We start from the raw sequence: 6,000 nt of genomic DNA, 5'->3' as shown, positions 1-6,000 counted from the left end.
TCCATTCGGAGCCGGCTTCCTCGTGGGGAGGGGTTTCCCGCTGGGCTGGCGGGCGGCCTTCTGGCGGTCGCCCGCCAGCCCAGCGGGACAGCCAGAATGGCCTCCGCGGTCTTTTGACCGCGGAGCGGCCATATGGCGGCTCCCTCCAGGCGGCCGGCTCCCGCCTCCCGCGGTGGTCAGAATGACCCCCTATATGTATATTTCTATTTATTTATAGTTTCTTTGGAAAATATGTATTGCTACTGTCATAACAATAAAATACACACACACTCTTTTAAACCTGTCTGACTAAGTATTTTTTACCCATGATTCTAATTATGTATTGTATGTGCATATGTGTGTATTCGTGTATGTGTGTATAAATATATATATATTTATATGTGTATGTATGTGTATATGTTGTTTCTGTGCTTGGCATGTTGTGGATCATTGCATGGCTCCTGGTTTTTTTGGGTTGTTATACTAGATATCTATGAATTTCTGCTCTCATTTTTCATCACTCTTATGTCATGTCTCTATCAAACTATCCTCCATTCTCACTCTGACTCATCCCAAATCCCTTCGACCACTTTCATCTCCTAAATATCTCTGCCTAAGCTCTTCCCTCCACCTCAACATCTAACTCACCAAACCTCACTCTACCTCTGTGACCTCCCACACAACCCTACTAAATTCTCCTGCATTCATCTCACCCTGCTACTATGCTCTCCCTAACCCTTCCACATACTCTTCCCCCCTCCGCCCCCCTTTATTCATCCCAAGCCTTTGGATTGAGTAAATGAAGGATATACTCCCAATTAACACTTTAGATTTCTTTCCTCCTCCACCCCTCCATTACTCCAGTCAATCTAACTAACAAACTCTCATATCCGCAGCTCAAATTAACTCATAATAATACTAAAACTGTACTCATTATTAAATGATACTAATCCATCACTAATTCTTGTTGGGTTCCAGAGTAGCGTGCTACTCATCGAAAAGCGCTTCGACGCCTCGTCAGGGGTAGTAAGCGCTACATAAATACGATTACAATACAATACAATACAATACAATTAGATTAGTCGGCATCATCTCCTCTAGGTGTTGGTTTTGGCCAAATAGAGAATTGCCACCTTCTTGTCCTACTCAACCCTCCGTCTACATCCATTCTCATGGTGAGACCTTTCACTGGCTGTGGGTGTTCTGATGGCCCTGACAGCACACTTAACAATCTGGACCTGTCCCAATCTCTGATCTTTCACATCCACTTAAATGTATTTGACATGTGGCATATCCTATGCATAGCAATGTTATGACACAATATGGATGTTGGCATTGGTAATGTGTACAGCTGATGTTGGGGAATGTGTGTTGCATTGGATTGCCCTCATAATCGTATCAGTGTCCTATTTCCTCCTCTGACTGTGCAGGAGTATTTCAGTGTCCAGTTACATGTAGCCTCCCCTCAATGCTGTTGTCTGAGCAGTGTGAGTTTTGGGATGTTACATTGTGACCCAGGCAAAGGATGGACCCTGACATATGCAGAATGGGTGTGTCCTTAGTGCTGTGTGGCTCCTATTGTTGTTTACATTGGCTGATGTTTGCGACAACTATGGGCATTGACATTTGACAGTACTGGGGCCTTTGTCGTGTTTCAGGGGATTGTTGAAGTTGTCATCCTCAACCCCCTAATTTAGGTGTGTATGATCCATTGGGAAGTTAGTGCCATTGCCTACTTGAGCTGCACAAAGAGCGGAGGTGGTAGTGGCAACTGTTGTCGCAGTTACATTCCAGTTGTCGGTATGGCTAGAGGTTGTTAATAGGGCCCTAGTTAATGTAGGGGGTATGGTGGCTGACGTGTGCCGGGATGTCAGTTTGATGTTGTGGCCTTTCCTCCTGGCCTGGCTTTCCCTTTGCTCCATCATTGGCATGACAGCATGCCCCCATGGGACTGTTGTTGGTGTAGTGTAATGGTGTGCCCCAGCTTCTGTTTGTGCAGGCCATGCCCCCATGCCGTGCCCCTTTACCCATGCCACTCCATGTATATGATGACTTCCATGCATTTTGTGGTCGGTATCCCCCCTGCTCACAGTTGACATTATTGCCTTTTAATTTCCCATGCGACTTACCCTGCATGTGCGTTGTCTCCTGGTAGTCTGCGCTGTCCTGTCCTTGAATCCCTGTGACGATCTCCTCAGGAATGACGGCTGCGACCATCTCCTCCATGTGGTCCAGGGTCTCCTGGTGTGCTGGACTCCCCCCTCCAGTTTGCAGTGCTGCCTTCCTGTTCCTGGCCATCTTTTCCTTTGTTCTGCGCTTGCAGTCATGCCAGCGTTTCTTGCACTCGATGACTGTTCTGCGTACTTCTGCCACACTGTTAATCTTGTCGACAATTTGTTGCTATATAGCCTCTCTCCTACTGATTGGCAACTTTGAGGTGACAAACAGTTGGTGCTGGTGTTCCGTCACCTCTTTAACCAGAATTTCCTGTTCCTCTGCACTTTATTTTCTTCTTATAAATGTCCTGGTTGTTGTGCGGGTCCTCCTGGCTGGTTCCTGGTCTGTTGTCATCTTCCTGGGGTCTGTAGTGGCATCTGGGATCCATTTTGGCTCTCCTCTGGTGAAATGGCAGTGTTCGCGTTTTTTTTGTACGCTATTGCGTCAAAAAACGGCCCATATCCGGTTTGCGTGGTTGTAAATCTACCCACAGTAATTTCCGCCGCGTTAACGTCGTTTTGCTTTATGACTTGACGCTGCGGTGTGCATCAAAAATAATGACTCCCACCTGTGGTTTGCGCTGCAGTGCGTCAAAGTATAAATCTGACGCCCGCATGGCACACCAAAATGGCGTTAGCCGGCAGTAATATTTTTGACGCAAAACTGTGCCGGTGCAGTTTTGCGTCAAAAAGTATAAATATGGCCCCATATTTCTTACAACTGGTCCAAGCACTTGAGCGCTCGCTCTAAAAGGAAACTGAAAGAGTGATTGTAGGAGGCTGGACTGGCTTGTAGTGGGTACCAAGGGGTACTTACACCTTGCACCAGGCCCAGGTATCCCTTATTAGTGTAGAGGGGTGTCTAGCAGCATAGGCTGATAGAAAAGGTAGCTTAGCAGAGCAGCTTAGGCTAAACCAGGAGACGAGTGAAGCTCCTACAGTACCACTAGTGTCATATGCACAATATCATAAGAAAACACAATACACAGATATACTAAAAATAAAGGTACTTTATTTTTATGACAATATGCCAAAGTATCTCAGTGCGTACCCTCAGTATGAGGATAGCAAATATACACAAGATATATGTACACAATACCAAAATATGCAGTAATAGCATTAGAAAACAGTGCAAACAATGTATAGTCACAATAGAATGCAATGGGGGCACATAGGGATAGGGGCAACACAAACCATATACTCTAGAAGTGGAATACGAACCACGAATGGACCCCAAACCTATGTGACCTTGTAGAGGGTCGCTGGGACTGTAAGAAAACAGTGAGGGTTAGAAAAATAGCCCACCCCAAGACTCTGAAAAGTGGGTGCCAAGTGCACCTAAGTTCCCCAAAGAGCACAGAAGTCGTGATAGGGGAATTCTGCAAGGAAGACCAACACCAGCAATGCAACAACGATGGATTTCCTGACGAGAGTACCTGTGGAACAAGGGGACCAAGTCCAAGAGTCACGATCAAGTCGGGGAGTGGGCAGATGCCCAGGAAATGCCAGCTGTGGGTGCAAAGAAGCTGCCACCGGATGGTAGAAGCTGTGGATTCTGCAAGAACGACAAGGGCTAGAAACTTCCCCTTTGGAGGATGAATGTCCCACGTCGTGAAGAGTCGTGCAGAGGTGTTTCTGTGCAGAAAGACCGCAAACAAGCCTTGCTAGCTGCAAGGGTCGCAGGAAGGGTTTTTTGGATGCCTCTGTGGCCCAGGAGGGACCAGGATGTCGCCAATTGCGTGAGGAGACAGAGGGGGCGTCCAGCAAGACAAAGAGCTCACTCAGAAGCAAGCAGCACCCGCAGAAGTGCCGGAACAGGCACTACAAAGTGGAGTGAACCGGAGCTCACCCGAAGTCACAAATGAGAGTCCCACGACGCCGGAGGACAACTCAGGAGGTCGTGCACTGCAGGTTAGAGTGCCAGGGACCCAGGCTTGGCTGTGCACAAAGGAAATCCTGGAAGAGTGCACAGGAGCCGGAGTAGCTGCAAAACACGCGGTTCCCAGCAATGCAGTCTAGCGTGGGGAGGCAAGGACTTACCTCCACCAAACTTGGACTGAAGAGTCACTGGACTGTGGGAGTCACTTGGACAGAGTTGCTGAGTTCAAGGGACCTCGCTCGTTGTGCTGAGAGGAGACCCAGAGGACCGGTGATGCAGTTCTTTGGTGGCTGCGGTTGCAGGGGGAAGATTCAGTCGTCCCACGGGAGATTTCTTCAGAGCTTCTAGTGCAGAGAGGAGGCAGACTACCCCCACAGCATGCACCCCCAGGAAAACAGTCGAGAAGGCAGCAGGATCAGCGTTACAAGGCCACAGTAGTCGTCTTTGCTACTTTGTTGCAGTTTTGCAGGCTTCCAGCGCGGTCAGCAGTCGATTCCTTGGCAGAAGGTGAAGAGAGAGATGCAGAGGAACTCTGATGACCTCTTGCATTCGTTATCTAAGGAATTCCCCAAAGCAGAGACCCTAAATAGCCGGAAAAGGAGGTTTGGCTACTTAGGAGAGAGGATAGGCTAGCAACACCTGAAGGAGCCTATCAGAAGGAGTCTCTGACGTCACCTGCTGGCACTGGCCACTCAGAGCAGTCCAGTGTGCCAGCAGCACCTCTGTTTCCAAGATGGCAGAGGTCTGGAGCACACTGGAGGAGCTCTGGGCACCTCCCAGGGGAGGTGCAGGTCAGGGGAGTGGTCACTCCCCTTTACTTTGTCCAGTTTCGTGCCAGAGCAGTGCTGAGGGATCCCTGAACCGGTACAGACTGGCTTATGCAGAGATGGGCACCATCTGTGCCCATCAAAGCATTTCCAGAGGCTGGGGGAGGCTACTCCTCCCCAGCCCTGACACCTTTTTCCAAAGGGAGTGGGTGTAACACCCTCTCTCTGAGGAAGTCCTTTGTTCTTCCTTCCTGGGCCAGGCCTGGCTGGACCCCAGGAGGGCAGAAACCTGTCTGAGGGGTTGGCAGCAGCAGCAGCTGCAGTGAAACCCCGGGAAAGGTAGTTTGGCAGTACCCGGGTCTGAGCTAGAGACTCGGGGGATCATGGAATTGTCTCCCCAATGCCAGAATGGCATTGGGGTGACAATTCCATGATCTTAGACATGTTACATGGCCATGTTCGGAGTTACCATTGTGACGCTATACATATGTCGTGACATATGTATAGTGCACGCGTGTAATGGTGTCCCCACACTCACAAAGTCCGGGGATTTTGCCCTGAACAATGTGAGAGCACCTTGGCTAGTGCCAGGGTGCCCACACACTAAGTAACTTAGCACCCAACCTTTACCAGGTAAAGGTTAGACATATAGGTGACTTATAAGTTACTTAAGTGCAGTGGTAAATGGTTGTGAAATAACGTGAACGTTATTTCACCCAGGCTGCAAAGGCAGGCCTGTGTAAGAATTGCCAGATCTCTCTATGGGTGGCACAAGAAATGCTGCAGCCCATAGGGATCTCCTGGAACCCCAATACCCTGGGTACCTCAGTACCATATACTAGGGACTTATAAGGGTGTTCCAGTATGCCAATGTAAATTGGCGAAATTGGTCACTAGCCTGTTAGTGACAATTTGGAAAGAAATGAGAGAGCATAACCACTGAGGTTCTGGATAGCAGAGCCTCAGTGAGACAGTTAGTCATAACACAGGTAACACATACAGGGCACACTTATGAGCACTGGGGCCCTGGCTGGCAAGGTCCCAGTGACACATACAACTAAAACAACATATATACAGTGAAATATGGGGGTAACATGCCAGGCAAGATGGTACTTTCCTACAGTGATATAAAGGGCCAAGAGTGTGTGGTGGTAGATGG

Source organism: Pleurodeles waltl, chromosome 9 (genome assembly GCF_031143425.1).
Source record: "Pleurodeles waltl isolate 20211129_DDA chromosome 9, aPleWal1.hap1.20221129, whole genome shotgun sequence".
NCBI classification, from domain to species: Eukaryota; Metazoa; Chordata; class Amphibia; order Caudata; family Salamandridae; genus Pleurodeles; species Pleurodeles waltl.
Note: the sequence above shows the minus strand (reverse complement) of the source record.